This window comes from Chiloscyllium plagiosum, chromosome 17, assembly GCF_004010195.1.
Source record: "Chiloscyllium plagiosum isolate BGI_BamShark_2017 chromosome 17, ASM401019v2, whole genome shotgun sequence".
NCBI classification, from domain to species: Eukaryota; Metazoa; Chordata; class Chondrichthyes; order Orectolobiformes; family Hemiscylliidae; genus Chiloscyllium; species Chiloscyllium plagiosum.
Window position 1 is genome coordinate 12,882,269 of NC_057726.1, and position 16,797 is coordinate 12,899,065.

At 44.4% G+C, this 16,797-nt stretch overlaps 1 long non-coding RNA gene across 2 annotated transcripts in view; it reads right to left on the reverse strand.

Annotated features, from left to right (window-relative positions):
* Positions 1-1,444: 1,444 nt before the first annotated feature.
* LOC122558663 overlaps positions 1,445-16,797 on the reverse strand; it is a 25,815-nt gene continuing 10,462 nt past the window's right edge. For both annotated transcript variants that reach the window (XR_006314212.1, XR_006314213.1), the window contains exons 2-4: positions 4,631-4,704; positions 1,990-2,031; positions 1,445-1,528 (exon numbers count right to left, since the gene is read on the reverse strand). This is a non-coding gene — a long non-coding RNA (uncharacterized LOC122558663). The remainder of the gene's footprint in view (positions 1,529-1,989; positions 2,032-4,630; positions 4,705-16,797) is intronic.

Consider the following 16,797-nt stretch of genomic DNA (forward strand, 5'->3'; position numbering starts at 1 on the left):
GTGTAGCCAAACAGGGGACAGGGAGGAAAGTGGAGTTAAATACACACCAGATCAGCCATGGATCTTATAGACTGACAGAGTAGGCTTGAGGGCTGAATGGCCTGCACTTGCTCGTATTTCTCATGTTACCTGAGGCAGCCTTCCAACTGGACCTGGGAGAATGAGTTATTGCAGGTGGGTTGTTGAGATTTACTAAAAAGTCAGGCCAACAACATTCCTCCTGTTAGACACTGGAGGCAAAATACACCAAGCTACGTTTGTTGCAACCATTTGACTGACCTCCTATCTCTGAGGACCCAGCTGCATTTTGTAAAATGATGTGAGCAGTGTCAGTGTGAACTTTAGGGATTGCAATGACAACACTATTGCAAATCCAACACTATAATTGAAGATTGTCAAGAGGGTGGACAGAGATAATCAGATGTCTTATGCCTCACTGAAGTCACTTGGGGAAACATTGCTCATAAACTCTAATAGATTACATGCATCTGGACACGATAAGGCTTTAGTTAGTTGATGCAGACATCTCAGCCGATTTATTGTTAAGGAATGTTCACTCTGTTTGAGATCCCTGTAGAGACACTGTCTAATCAGAGAGATGCCTTTATGTCCTGGTTATTTACACTGCACACTTGAAGCAACAGTGCCAAACAAAACAAGCTTAACCGCACTCTATCCTCAAATGAATGGGTTGGCGGAGAGTTTTAATGGCACACTGCCTGTGTTGACTGTGAAGAATCTCAAGTACTGGGATAACATGTTGGAACACTTCCTATTCAGCCACTTGGAGTTTCAGCAAGAACCTATACAGCTCTTACTGCCCACATTTTAACACTAACTCAGACTCAGCGTCCATTAAATGTTCATTCAGGGAAACGATTTGTTATAAATCCTTCCACACTTCACTCCCCACGACCTCTGTTGCCTCACCAGCCTCACAACAATCTCTGCACTTCACTGATTATGTACCATCATTGAGAGGGGAAAGATATAAAAGAGACCTAAGGGGCAACCTTCTCACACAGAGGGTGGTACAGGTATGGAATGAGCTGCCAGAGGATGTGGTGGAGGCTAGTACAATTGCAACATTTAAGAGGCATTTGGATGGGTGCATGAATAGGAAGGGTTTGGAGGAATATGGGCCGGGTGGTGGCAGGTGGGACTAGATTGGATTGGGAAATCTGATTGGCATGGACAGGTTGGACCGAAGGGTCTGTTTCCATGCTGTACATCTCTATGACTCTATGACTCTAATTAATGGCTATACCTTCAGCAGCCTGAACCCTACATTCTGGAATTTCCTCATAAAAGAGCTCTGCCTCTCTCCTTCTTCATGATATCCTTTTAAATCTACCTCACAACAATACACTTGGTCACCTATCTTGTATCTTCATGTGGTGCGGTGTCAAAACCAATTCCAAAAAGCTGCTGTGAAACAGTTTGGGATGTTTTATTTTGTGAAAGGTATTACATTATTGCAAGTCGTTGTTGCCTGGTCATGGTTGTGTCATTCTCTGGAGAACAGAATCTAAGGAATAGCAGAATAAATTTTGATAAATGTACAAGTAACACAAGAATAGGCCATTGAGCCCGTTGAACCTGTTTCATCATTCAGTTAGATCCCAGTTGATGTGTATTCTGACTATAATTCATAACAAAATAACTTCACTGCAATGGCACTTGTTGTGGTTTTTGAAATATACTGATGAGCGTGAGGCAATTTGAAAGTAGGTGCAGATGAATCTGACCATACTCAGGCTGTTAAAAGCATTAACACAACTATGCTGGTCAATAGTAGCAAAGCCAATACATTCTTTCCTGCTGCCAGTGGAAAATAACGAATCAGAAACCAGCACCAATTGTCCCATACACAGCACTTGAATTGCAAGAATATGATGAATGCTGTATTACAGATCCCCAAACAACTGTGAAAACAGGGAATCTAGTCTTGAAATCTTCAATGCAGGTCATTCAACCCATCGTACTAACCTGGCATGATAACCAACACATAGGGCAGCAGATTCTGGAAATCTGAAACAAAAGCAGAAAGCAATAGCATCTGTTGAGAACAACAGCATTGCCATTTTGTGAGCCTTCAACTGAGCAGAACATCTTGACAAAGAGATCAATGAACTCACAATGTTAATTCTGTTTTTATGTGTTATACCAGACTAGCACTTCATTACAGCTGTTCCGTTACACCCACTCACCTGCCCTTCTGCCATAACTTTACTGACCTTTTTGTTTTTAGTGTTTATTAAATTCCCCTTTTAAGTTTACCACCACAACTGCTCCGAGAATCCAATCAGGTCCTGTAAATTCTGATTGCAAAACTTTGCTCTATCTTAAAGAAAAAACTTTCTTTATGGCAGGTAGAACCCCACCACCTTTAAAAGTCTTCTGTTGGGACACATCTGGCTCAAATTCCAATGGACTTTCCTGGAGGTGATCAATTAAGAGAGCGCTACTGAAATGGAGATAGATGCATGACAGTGTAGGCTCAATGTAAGTACCCCCAGCTGTGAGTGACTGGCACTCCAACTGGGAAAGGTGGCAGCATTGGAAAGCATGAGAGCATGTCTAAACCGTGGCACTCTCAGAGTCAAGCATCAAATTCAAGACTAAAGGCTGCTTGAGGCAAGGAGGAAACCTCTTTGGAAGGTTTTCCCAGAGGTCACTGAGAAAGGCTTGTCAAGAATCTTCTCTTGGTGAAAAGAAACTGTTACACGGGAAGATACCAGTAGAGTCTTTCCCGACCACCTCTGGGCTCCTACTTGCCAGTTATCATCCAGCTGCCATGACCATATTGTTAGCTGCTTCTATTATCCACCAGCTTCCAACAGGACAAAGAGTAGATCAGTTTTGTTTTTACTAAAAGACAATGTTAAATATAGTGGAAATCCAAGTTTTTGGGGTTCAGGTGCATAGCTTTTTGAAATGTTATGCACAGGTGCAGAAAATAATCAAGGCAGTCACTGGATTGCTGACCTTCATATTCTGAAAGACTGGAGGACAGAGATGCAGGCATCATGCTTCATTTATGCAAAACCCTACTTAGACCAACCCACCTTAAGAGTACACTAAGCTGCTCTGGGCACCATACTTCAGGAAGGATGCTTGGCCCTGGGGAGTTTTGAAACAGGTTTACAAGGATGGTATCTGGACTTAAGGGTGAAAGTGAGGACAGCAGATGCTGGAGATGAGACTCGAGAGTGTGGTACTGGAAAAGCACAGCAGGTCAGGCAGCATCCGAGGAGCAGGAGAATTGACATTTCGGGTAAAAGCCTGGTCTTGAGGAGTTAAGCTACATAAGGAGATTAGACAAATCAGGCCTTTATTGTCTATAATTTAGAAGATTTAAGGTGTGATCTAATTGAAGTATTCAGGATATTAATAGGGAAAGACAGGGTAGATAAAATAAACTATTTCCATGAGTTGAAGATTCTAGAACCAGGACACAATCGAAGAATTAGGGTCAGGCTATTCAGGAGACTTGTTAAAAGCCACTTTACAGATGAAGAGTAGTGAAGATTTGGGATTCTGTTTCTCAAGCAACGGTCAGTGTTAATTTAATTGTTAAATTTAAATCTGAGGCAGACAGATTTGTATTAAGCAAGGGTATCAAGGATCAGTACTGGGTCCACTACTTTTCGTCATTTATGTAAATGATTTGGATGTGAGCATAAGAGGTATAGTTAGTAAGTTTGCAGATGACATCAAAATTGGAGGTGTAGTGGACAGCAAAGAAGGTTACCTGAGATTACAACAGGATCTTCATCAGATGGGCCAATGGGCTGAGAAATGGCAGATGGAGTTTAATTTAGATAAATGTGAGGTGCTGCATTTTGGGAAAGCAGGACTCAGACACTTAATAGTAAGGTCCTAGGGAGTGTTTCTGAACAAAGAGACCTTGGGGGTGCAGGTTCATAGCTCCTTGAAAGTAGAGTCGTAGGTAGATAGGATAGTGAAAGCGGCGTTTGGTATGCTTTCCTTTATTGGTCAGAGTATTGAGTACAGGAGTTGGGAGGTCATGTTGTGGCTGTACAGGACATTGGTTATGCCACTGTTGGAATATTGCATTCAATTCTGGTCTCCTTCCCATTGGAAGGATGTTGTGAAACTTGAAAGGGTTCAGAAAAGATTTACAAGGATGATGCCAGGGTTGGAGGATTTGAACTATAGGGAGAGATTGAACAGGCTGGGGCTGTTTTCCCTGGAGCATCGAAGGCTGAGAGGTGACCATATATAGAGATTTACAAAATCATGAAAGGGCATGGATAGGATAAATAGACAACACCTTTTCCCTGGGGTCGGGGAGTCCAGCACTAGAGGGCATAGGTTTAGGGTGAGAGGGGAAAGATATAAAAGAGACTTAAGTGACAACTTTTTCATACAGAGGGCGGTACATGTATGGAATGAGCTGCCAGAGGAAGTGGTGTAGTGGAGGCTAGTACAAATGCAGCATTTAAAAAGGCATCTGGATGGGTATATGAATAGGAAGGGTTTGGAGAGATATGGGACTAGATTAGGTTGAGATATCTGGTCAGCATGGACGGGTTGGACCGACGAGTCTGTTTCCATGCTGTACATTTCTATGACTCTATAAAGTCACTCAGAGATTGGAACATACCAGTCTGAGGAGCTAACATCTTCACTGTAACAGAAACAGACATTGCTGGAGAAACCCAGCAGGTCTGTCAGCATCTGTGGAGAGAGAAACAGAATTAACACCCTTCACCAGAATAATCTTGTTGCCAGTGGACTAAACTCTTGTTTAGTCTGTCGAAAGCCATTTAGGATTTTGTTCACCTTAATCAATTTCTGCTCTTCATATATACAAAGCGAATCCAGCTTCTCCACTCTCCACATACCTGAAATCCCTCATTCTTGGCACCATTCCATAGAATAGAATCCCTCCAGTGTGGAAACATGCCATTCGGCCTAATGAGTCCATACCAACCCTCCAAACAGCATCCCACCCAGACCCTTCTGGGTGTGGAAACCTCTACCCTATCCCTGGAACCCTGCATTTCCATGGCTAACCCTCCTAATTGACACATCCCTAAACACTATAGGTGTTTAGCATAGCTAATCCATCTAACGTGCACATTTTTGGACTGTGGGTGGAAACCGAGGCACCCGGGGGAAACCAATGCAGACACAGGGAGAATGTACAAACACCACGCAAACAGCTGCCCGAGGGTAGAATCAAACCATGGTCCCTGGCACTGTGAGGCGACAATGCTAACAACTGACTGCTGTGCCACGTTCTGGTAAATCTCTTCTGCATCTTTTCAAAGGCCTTAACATCCATCTCAATTCTTATTGTCCAGAATTGGATGCATTTCTATAGTTGAGACCTAAACTATGTTTTGTAAAGGTCTCATACCATTTCCTTGACTTTCTAATTTCTACATTGTGGTGGCACATTGGCTCAGCAGTTAGCACTGCTGCCTCACAGCACCAGGGACCCGGGTTTTAATACAACTTGGGCAACTGTGTGAGTGGAGTTTGTACATTGTCTGCGTGGGGTGCCTCTGGCTGCTCTGGTTTCTTCCCACAGTCCAAAGATGTGCAGGTTAGGTGGATTGGCCTTGCTAAATTACCTGCGGTGTTCAGGGACATGTAGTTTAGGTTGGTTAGTCATGAGAAATGGAGGGTTACTGAGATACAATTGGGGTTGGTACTTGATGGGATGCGCTTCAGAGGGTCGATGTGGACTCAATGGGCCAAATGGCCTGCTTCCACACTGTCAGAATTCTATGAAACCAATGAGTGTTCTGTGCTTTTTTCGACAGCCTTGCCCTGCTACCTTCAATGAAGTACCTGCATATACTCTTTGGTCTCTTTGTTCTTGCACCCACTTTAAGTTTAAATTGTATTTCTGCATTATTCTATACAATGTATTACTCTCACTCGCGTTATGAATAGTTAAGTGGCTGTATATGTAATGACCTCCTGGGAGGAAAGGAAAATCTCTTAAGAATTGGGAGCACAGGTTATTTCTCCAATGCCCTGCACCTTGTAATCCTCATCAAACAGCAATATTAGTGTCCTTCTTGCAGTCAGTTCTACAATCATTCAGGAAAACATTAAGAATAATGGACTGGATACTGCACCTGGATGACTAAAAAAGCATCTCTCCCACCAGCTTGTTTTTCCTGCATCCTCAAATGGACAAGGTTCCAGGGAAGGCAAAGAAAGCACAGCAGCATTGACATTAATGACTGGGAGAAGCTCATTACCAATTGTTCACAACGACGACAACTTGTCCATCAGACTGCATCCTGCTCAAGTCTAAATATCACAGTGATGAAGCAGAGCAATGGAAGGGAAAGAGAGAAAAGGAAGTTAAAAATCACACAACACCAAGTTATAATTCAACAGGTTTATTTAGAAGTACTATCTTTTCCAAATAAACCTGCTGGCATATAAGCTGGTGTTGTGTGATTTTTAACTTTGTCCACCCCAGTCCAACAGCGGCTCCTCCAAATCAGAGAAAAGGAAGCTATTGCTGCACTGCAGGCCCATTCCCTCATCAGGCAACTTGCTCCTGCCTCTCAAAGCTTTATAAGTCGAGAAGCGAGCTGTTCAGTTACAGTAAGGCCAACAGTAGAAACTCATAACTCTAAGCACAAGTCCCCTTTGAATCAAGGGATAGTGGACACTGCACGTTGTATTGCTTTAATTCTCTTTTCTAATCGAGTTGTCAACATCTTGAACCAGAGAAAGGCTGATGGAGCATAATGTTGTCTGTGGTTTGGTTTTATCAATGTGTTATGTAATCCACACGCTTCTGTTCTCACACAACACAATACCAGGCCACAGCAAGGTCATTGAGCGGTCACTGACTGCACACACATGCCATCTAAAATATATATATATAAAGCAGATCTTCTGAGAGAAAAGAAAATGTTCTGATAAGGTTTGATTCAGAATACTGTGGGTTCAACCTAAAGTAAACCTAGTGGGAGGGGGACTCCCCTAACACAATGTCTTGTGGACTCCAGCAACTTTCTACTATTCCTAACTGTGATGGTTTAACAGGGAGCACCATCATTTGGTATAGTATTGTACTAAACCAAGCTTAGAAGGTCCCAGGTTCAAACTCAAGTCTGTGCTGATTTATTTGATCTCACTTGATACAATAGCCAGGGGAGTGGGGTAATGAAATTAGCCTCTAGGCTCATTGCGTATTGACTGTAGGTATAGAGTCAGCTGTAGAGAAGGATTACAGGATATCTGATAGAGATGTTCAAAATGATGATTTGCTAATAATATAGGAGAAATGGAAAAACGTTTTTCTACTTGCTGGGGGACGGGGGTGGAGGGAAGGGGGAACGAGGGTGGGGGTGGGGTGTCTGTAACCAGAGAGTAGTACTCAGAGAGTAGTAAATGTATGGAATGCTTTGCTTGCAACAGTAGTAGATTCGCCAACTTTAAGTACATTTAAGTCGTCGTTGGACAAGCAAATGGACGCACATGGAATAGTGTAGATTAGATGGGCTTCAAGTTGGTATGACAGGTCGGCGCAACATCGAGGGCCGAAGGGCCTGTACTGCGCTGTAATGTTTTATGTTCTATGTTCTATGTAACATCAGAGATTTAAGGTAGTTGGAAAAGAAAGCCGAATTGGGGTAATGAAAATTTCTTTTAATGAAGCAAGTTGCTATGAAAGCAGATTCAAATCATACTCATCATAGGCAAGTGAATAAGTACTTGAAGTGGGGATATCTGCACAGCAATGGGAAATGAGCTGGAGAAAGTGAAAAAATGGCCAACCCTTTCCCAGGTCTGGCACAGATGCAGTAAATTAAATGGCCGACTTGTGTGCTATACCATTATACGATTCTGCGGGTGAAAAGAGCCATGAAGTTTCCTCATTGAAACAGTCTGCCAAAGCATTATGTCTGAGCTGGCAGAAAGAACAATGCTAACTTTAGTAGGACACCAGAGTGTGGCTGGTACACATGGACTGACCATCATACAATCCTAAGATGTAGCAGCAGAATTAGACTAGTTGATCCATTGGGTCTGCTTCATTATCAAATCATGGCTGTTATGTTTCTCAATCTCATTAGAACATAGAACTATGCAGCACAGCAATGGGCCCTTCAGCCTAGGATGTTGCGTAAACATGACATCAAGTTGAATTAATCTCTTCTGCCCACCCTTAGTCCATATCCCTTCATTTCTTGCATATTCATATGCTAACTTAAATGTCCCTATCGTATCTGCCTCCACCATCACCCCGGCAGCATGTTCCAAACTCCTATCACTCTCTGTGTTAAAAAACCTGACCCTCACATCTCTTTTGAACTTTCCTCCTCTCACCTTAAATACATACCCACTATTTTTAAACATTCTCAGAAAAAGATTCTGATCACCAACCCTGTCTATGCATCTCATGCTTTTATAGACTTCGATCAAGTCTCCCCTCAGCCTCTGTTGCTCCAGAGAAAATAACCTGAGTTTTTCTAGCCTCTCCTTATAGCTCTGACCTTCTCATCCAGGCAGCATCCTGGGAAACGCTCTCCAAAGCTTCCATATTCTTCCTGTAATGTGGTGACCAGAATTAATGCAATCCTCTAAGTATGGCCTAACCAAAGTCTTATAAACCTGCAACCTGACATCATGACTGTTGTATTCAATTCCCCAATCAATAAAGGCAAGTATAACATACACCTTCTTTACCACCCTATCTACTTATATGGGCACTTTCAGGGAGCTACAGACTTGAACTCTAAGATTCGTCTCTACATCAATGCTGTTCAGGGTCCTGCCATTTACTGTATACTTTCCCTTAACATTTGATCTCCTAAAGTGCAGCACATCACACTTAGACAGATTAAACTCCATCTTCCATTTCTCCACCAATACCTGCAACTGATTTATATCCCACTGTATCCTTTGACAACCTTCTGCACTACTCACAACTCCACTGAGCTTTGTATCATCTGCAAACGTACTAATCCACCCATCTACATTTTCATCCAAATCATTTATATACATATCACAAATAGCAGAGGTCCCAATACTGATCCCTGAGGAACAGCACTACAGTCACAGTCTTAACAACACTCTATGACTTGGCCTCCACAGGCGTCTGCTGCAATAGGTTCCACAAATTCACCACCCTCTAGCTGAAGGAATTCTTCCTCATCTCAGTTCGAAAGGATTGTCCCTCCAGTCTGCAGCTCGGGTCCTAGTCTTTCCTTCGGTGGAAACATCTTCTACACATCCAATCTATCCAGGCCCCTTAGTATTCTACAAGTTTCAATGAGATTCCCCTTATTCTTCTAAACTCCATCGAGTACAGACCCAGAATTCCTCACTGCTCCTCCTCCCCTTCATCCTTGGAATCACTCTTGTCAACCTCTCCTGGACTCCCCCTTTAGGGCCAGCAAAGTTCTTCCTTATATACGGTGCCCAAAACTGCTTACAATATTCTAAAAGCGGTCTGAACAGAGCACTATACAGCCTCAGCAGTGCATCCCTGCACTTGTATTCTAGACCTCTCCAACTGAACGCTAACATTGTATTTGTTTTCCTAACTGCCAACTGAACCAGCATATTAAGCTTCAGAGAATCCTGAACTAATCTTTTGTGCTTCAAATTTCTGAAACCTTTCCCGGTTTAGAAAACACTCTTCCCACCAAAGGGTATAACCTCACACTTTCCCATATTGTATTCCATTTGCCACTTAATTGTTCGCTTGTCTAACTTGTCCAGGTCTTTCTGCAGCCTCTCCATTTCCTCAACAATACCTATCCCTTCACCTATCTGTGTTATCTGAAAACTTAGTGTGCAACATGAATGGTTGTGGTCTCAACACGGACCTCTGCAGAATTCCAGTGGTCAACAGTTGCCATCTGGCAGACCACTCTCTCTGCCTTCTGCTAGTCAACCAACCCTCTATCCTTGACAATACTTTGCCCCAAACACCATGGGCTCTTATCTTATTTAGCAACCAGTATAAGTACTCCAAAGAGAGCAGAGAAGATTATATTCGATTCCCTACAGTGTGGAAACAGGCCCTTCGGACCAACTACTCCACACCAACCCTCTGAAGAGTAACCCACTCAGACCCACTTCCCTCTGATTAATGCACCTATAACACTATGGGCAATTTAACATGGCCAATTCACCTGACCCACAGATCTTTGGACTGTGGGAGGAAACTCACACAGACACAAGGAGAATGGGCAAATTTCACACAGACAGTCGCCCAAGGTTCGAATTGAACCTGGAACCCTAACATTGTGAGGTAGCAGTGCTAACCACTGTGCCACTGTGCCAAACTGAACAAATAACATACGCTAGTCGAAAGGGATTTTCAGGTGTCATTCATAACTAATGAAACTTGTAGTGATTAGGTCATACTGATCAAAGCACACCAAGAATACTGGGTAAAGGACAGTCAGCACCAGAATTCCTCTCTCAAACAGAAAAAAAAAGAAAGCATTTTATATTGAATTAAAACATAATGCATCATAAATATTAAAAGATACGAGTAACTAACATGGCAATCTCATGTTGTAATCTAATCTTAGAGCTCATATGGCAACTATAAAGCATTTGAACTCTGATCTTTATGACATCATCCCAATCTCCTCTGTTAAATTACAGTCTCCAATTTGTTTCTATGTAGCCTTTAGTCCATATTTACAACATCTGAGCCCTTCAGTTGGATTCCAACCTAAAGAGTCATCCCTTCACTCTGAGGCTGTGCCCTCAGGTCCCAGTCTCTCCTATGAGTGGAAACATCTTCTCCACGTCCACTCTATCCAAGCCTCTCAGTATTCTGTAAGTTTCAAAGAAATCCCCCCTCATTCAATGATTAGATTAGATTCGATTCAATTCCCTACAGTGTGGAAACAGGCCCTTTGGCCCAACAAGTCCACACCGACCCTCCGAAGAGCAACCCACGCAGACCCATTCCCCTACCTTTACCCCTTCACCTAACACTACAGGCAATTTAACATGGCCAATTCACCTAACCCACACATCTTTGGACTGTGGGAGGAAACCGGAGCACCCGAAGGAAACCCACGCAGACATGGGGAGAATGTGCAAACTCCACACAGACAGTTGATCGAGGCGGGAATTGAACCCGGGTCTCTGGCGCTGTGAGGCAGCAGTGCTAACCACTGTGTCACCGTGCTCCCCAAAACTGTATTCCAAATGCGGTCTGAACAGAGCCTTATCTCTACTCAGCAGTGAATCCCTGCTTTTGTACTCCCAAGTATCTGTTCTATCCGAACACTTTGTTCCAGTTTGAACACCTGAAATGACTGTCATAAGCCCTCTGGGTCCTCTTCCATACTACACTGCACTGTCTTAGCCAGCTATCTGTACGTCCTCAGCTGGTCACCATACAACTGACTGAAGTTCAATCCTGGACCCTACAGCTTGTAAAGTGACAAAGTGATCTGCTCATTCACTTAATTACCTCAGTGTGTCATTAGCACATCCTTAAATCAGCTGGAACTACTTCTTGAAACGGATTCTTTGATAGCGCTAGACGTGATAGCGATAGCAACAACTCGCATTTATATAGCACAGTGAGCACAGTAAAATGGCTGGAAATACCTTATGAGACCGCAATTGGGCAAAACCTGGGTCTGAGTTAAACAATGTGTTACTAGGGCAGGTGGACAAAGTGATCAGATGTAAGGAGAGTTTGAAAGGGAGAGGTGGAGAGGGAGGGGAGCTTTCAAGAAGGAATTCTTGAGCGGGGCTGCCTAAGTCACCTTCATGGGGTAACGGATGTCAGGGCACACACGGCACAGAATCTGAAAATGATTGGAGCAACGTGGACTATGGCTAGATGTGTGGCACAATCAGACAAACAGTTCAGTGAGAACTTTCTCCATGTCAAGATCATGTCATTCCATCTTTATGCTTTTCACAAGTGGTGTGGTGAGATTGCCGCTAGGCAGTGGCAAGATACCAAATTAACAACGATTAATGTTTGTTAAATGCCACCATGTGTCTCGTTGATATTCTGTCAACCATTTTACAAAACTCACCAATCGAGCTCAATTTGAGGAAATCTCAACAAGGAAATCAGCCCGTGTACCTGGTGGATTCAGCTCACCACTTGTTCCAACCCTCTGATATGCTGAATGCTGGACAATGTCATCACAGGGGCATGATCCATGACCATGAACCACACACACACAAACACAAACACACACAAAAATATACACACACACATATATATATATATACACACACACACAAATATACACACACACACATATATACACACACAAACTCACACACATATACATACACACATATATACACACACAAACACATACACACTCCATTAAAGAGCACTGGCATCTGACGTCTGCAAGACTCCCCCCATCCCCCCTCACCCCCAATCACTGCGCAGCCGTTCAAGAAGCATAGACTCGCACAGCAGGGGTCTCAGTGACTGGCATTGAGAAGGCTACTGTGGTGACACTTGGACACAACCAGGCACCCAGCTTACAGAATGGAGTGGACTGTATTTCAGGGCTACTCGCTTTCTCTCTCAACATACGATCGCTTTGTGCCTATCTGTATGCTCATATGTTCCATGCCTTCCTTACCATGCCATGCTTGCTCATTCAGAGCCAAAGGCTTTCACTCCTACCAATTTGGGGAACTCTTTAGTACACAGACAAGCTACTGACCAGTCCTGAGGTGGGTGGAGGTGGTGGGGTGTGTACTCTGAGACATCAGTTTAACACCTGATGGATATTTGTGTAGCAAATACACTGCACGTGCTTTCAAAAGAAATGGCAGAATGTGGTTGGGACTGGTCCTCAATTCACTCCAGTCAAGTGGAGGCTGCTGGTGATCAGAAAGCTTGGCACCATCAGTCATAGTCACATTTCACACAAAATTCCGACACAATTGTAGTCTTCTTGGGAGACATGCAGTGAAGGCATCTGTCCCAGTACAGTCAGGAGAGCCATCAGTACTTAGTCTGGGAAGGACAGCATATGCAGAAACGGGAATTTTGTACCATCAGTCAGGAGTCTGCAAATACAGCGATCAGGGATCCGGTCAGTGAATCCAAGAGATTGGTCATTGATGTCTGTCAGGGATTTCAGGTGAATACAGTCGTGTCTGTGAATAATTTAGGAGGGTTGAAGAGAGACCACGGAGCAGTGGGGGAGATCAGTGACAGAAGCGGGTGGGGCTGGAAAGCGGAGGCATATGTAGTAATGGGGACAGGGAGAGTGATGGGGGATGACTGAAGGTGAATGGAGGGAATGCAGAACAGCAACAGGATACAGTTAGGTTATTGGACCAGGTGTTATTGATGGTGACCATTACTGTGGTCCTGACAGGGTGAGCTTAAAGAAGTAGTGTGGGCATCATCAAGGTGAAACGCAGTGCGTAGAGAGAATTGCTGCAATCAAAGTTCAACATGATTGTCTTCACATTGGGAGGATGGATTGAAATAGGGTGAGGGTATGGAGTGAGGTAAAAGAGGAGGCTGTGGAGGGTGCATGGGGAATACCTGATAATCAGCTGGCACCATCAACCGAGAGCTGCATTCCCAGCCAACACATTCCATTCTCTAGATGCAAAGTGCAACTGGAAAATATCTGGATTAAGGCCCATGGTGGGCAGAGAAAGGGTCAGTTTGATGACCAAAAGCACGGGATCCCCATTTGCTGGATGCCACAATATTATAAAGACAAGAACATGAATTAGCCATCATGCAAAGCACAACGACATTGGACATGCCATCATTGCGTTGCCCACTTGCTTAGCATTCAGATTGAGGGATCTCAGGGGTCAGGTACTGGTCAAAGATAATTTGCTACCTGCCATTGTTGCTTGTGGATAGGAATTTGGGATCTTAATAATGTTGAAGTTTAGCAGCAATAATGGAGGCTGCTGCTGATTGAAAGGGAACCACTACTCTTGCAACTTTCAGGAGTCCACATCACTGTCTGTTGAGTAAGTGCTATGATAGTCTATGCTGAGTGCAGTGTGAGGTTTAGTGTTTGTTGTGGGCTTTGGGGAAAGGGTGATGCTACGCTTCATAGAATGCCTACTGTTCAGAAATGAGCCATTCGAGCGCACACTGACCCTCCAAAGAGTATCCCATCCACACCCCTTACCCTACAACACTATTTCCCATGACTAATCCACCTAGCTTGCACATCCCTGGACACGATGGGCAATTTAGTATAGCCAGTCCATCTAATCTGCACATCTTTGGATTGTGAACAAAACTGGAGCACCCAGAGGAAACCCATGCAGTCATGGGGAGAATATGCAAACTCCACGCAGACAGTCACCCGAGGTTGGAATCGAACCCGGGTCCCTGGATTTGTGGATAGGCCAGCTACATTCCCAAATCCCATTGCTGGGGCTGCAGCGTGAGGCAGCAATGCTGACCACTGCACTACCATGCCACCCTGGGCTCTCCCTTTTCAATAACAAGCACTGGTTACTCAGCAAGACATCTTCAGCAAGTTAGAGCACAGCTTGAGGCTAAATTGTGGATGTCTGATGCAGACTTATCCCCACAATCTGCTCCCAGCAGATCTCAGTGTGTGGAGGAGTGTGTTCAATACCATCTGCAAGGTAGACCTGCTTGACCTGACTGAGAGCCAAAAACTTTTCACTCCTACATTCTCAAATTTCCACAGAGAGTGCTGGGCCCTGCGCTTGTCGCATGGCACCCGGATGCCGCCCTGAGAAGATACAGAGGAAAGCAGGACTGATGTCAACCCCAGGAGCTGCAGCAGGTCCCTGCACAGAATGTGGAGTCTGGGGAGAACTTACAGCTGCAGGACCCTTCAGGACGTGTGTGTGACAAGAGGCCCCGAGACCTCCAGCTCTGTCTCCATTTTCTGGTCATGAGTACGGCACACGCTCCGTATTGGCTTGGACACTGGGATGTACCGGAGGTCGGAGTGGGATCTAAGGGATGCGGGAATGGGAGGCTATTGTCTCCCCGTGCTTGTGAAAGTCACTGCAGTATTGAATGTTGATGTGATTGGCTCCTTCCAGGGAGCGATTGAAGATCTGTGTGGGATCTCTCGGTCATGCACCGCTAATGCACCAGGACAGCGGCCAATGCCATTGGCGCACCTGCTCATTTCTTTTGGCAAGGTCCGTGCTGCAGTCCCAGCAAATGGGATTCGGGAAAAATAGCTGGCCTCCCCCCAGGTGCAGTGTGCCATGGACTGCACACACGTGGCACTGACAGGGCATAGCACCACGGAATTCATCCACAGGAAGGGGTTCCATTTGAGTATTGTTCAGGAAGAGGACATTGCAGAAGAGGAGGCTAACCTTGTTCATGACAGAGCTGAGCTGCTTCGGTCTCAACAAGACAGACAGAACCTCATTGGCGAACAGTGTGGCACTGGAAAAGCACAGCAGGTCAGACAGCATCCGTGGAGCAAGAGAGTCGACGTTTTGAGCATAAGCCCTTCATCCTACATCCAACAGAAGAGAGTTGGGTGCAGACAATCACTGACTCGAAATATTTTGCCCATGATACTGAAATCTGGTTAGTATTGTAGGGCACAGTTCAGCCTCTGCTGCCGATCTCTTTTGTCCCCTTTACCATTCTGTAAAATGCACACTTGTGTTTGTATCTGTCGAATTGCTTACCTGTATGCGATGTCCACCAACCATTTCCCTGTCTGCAGTAGCCACTGAGGAATGGATAATGCCAACTTAGAGAGGTTGCTCATTTGTAATGCAGCAGTGCACAGATAAAGTGTGTGACTTGATGGCTATATAGCAGCTGAGGTCAGGAAATAGTTTTGTACATACCAGGGAGTGTCAACCATGTTGGCTATGTGACATGGGTCCCATAACTTCATGGCTACTGTTTCATTACATTCATGGATCGCCAACGTTTGTCCAGGTGCTCAACAGCCTTTCAAGGATGGCACATGAGCATGGGGGTCTTAGAGGATATTTGGTGGACTGGTGAGTTTTTCCAAGATTGGCCCATGGCAAGATGGGGCAGAAATTGAAGGTGAAAAATGATTTCAGGGTGTGGTAGATAATGAATGTGGTGAGTTTAGTGAGATGTCTTGCTGGCACTCAGGGCAGAGGACCCTCCAAATAAAATTAACACAGTTCTGACTTAGCCAAAAAAATGCAAAATTTAGTCTACGAGGTCAACTTTCTTGAAGGGTTCGATAGTTGGATGGATAAAAGACAAGTTGAACAATCATGGAATCCCAATAGTGTGGAAAGAGGCCATTCAGCCTATCAAGTCTGCACTGACCCTCTGAAGAACATCCCACCCTATCCTCCTAAACCCAAACATTTCCCATGGCTAACCCACATAACCAGCATAATCCTGGACACTACAGGGCAATTTATTAAGACAAATCCATCTAACCTGCACTTCTTTGGACTATGGGAGGAAACTGGAGCACCCAGAAGAAACCTATGCAAATACAGGGAGAATGTGCAAACTCCACACAGACAGTTACCTCAGGCTGAAATTGAACCCAGGTCCCTGGTGCTATGAGATGGCAGTGCTATTGTTGAAGAGGAGAGTGTGAAATAGACTGGTAAGCTAGAGGAGATACTTGTTAGGAAGGAAGATGTGTTGGACATTTTGAAAAACTTGAGGATAGACAAGTCCCCCGGGCCTGACGGGATATATCCTAGGATTATGTGGGAAGCAAGAGAGGAAATTGTAGAGCCGTTGGCAATGATCTTTTCGTCTTCACTGTCAACAGTGGTGGTGCCAGGGGACTGGAGAGTGGCGAATGTTGTGCCCCTGTTCAAAAAAGGGAATACGGATAA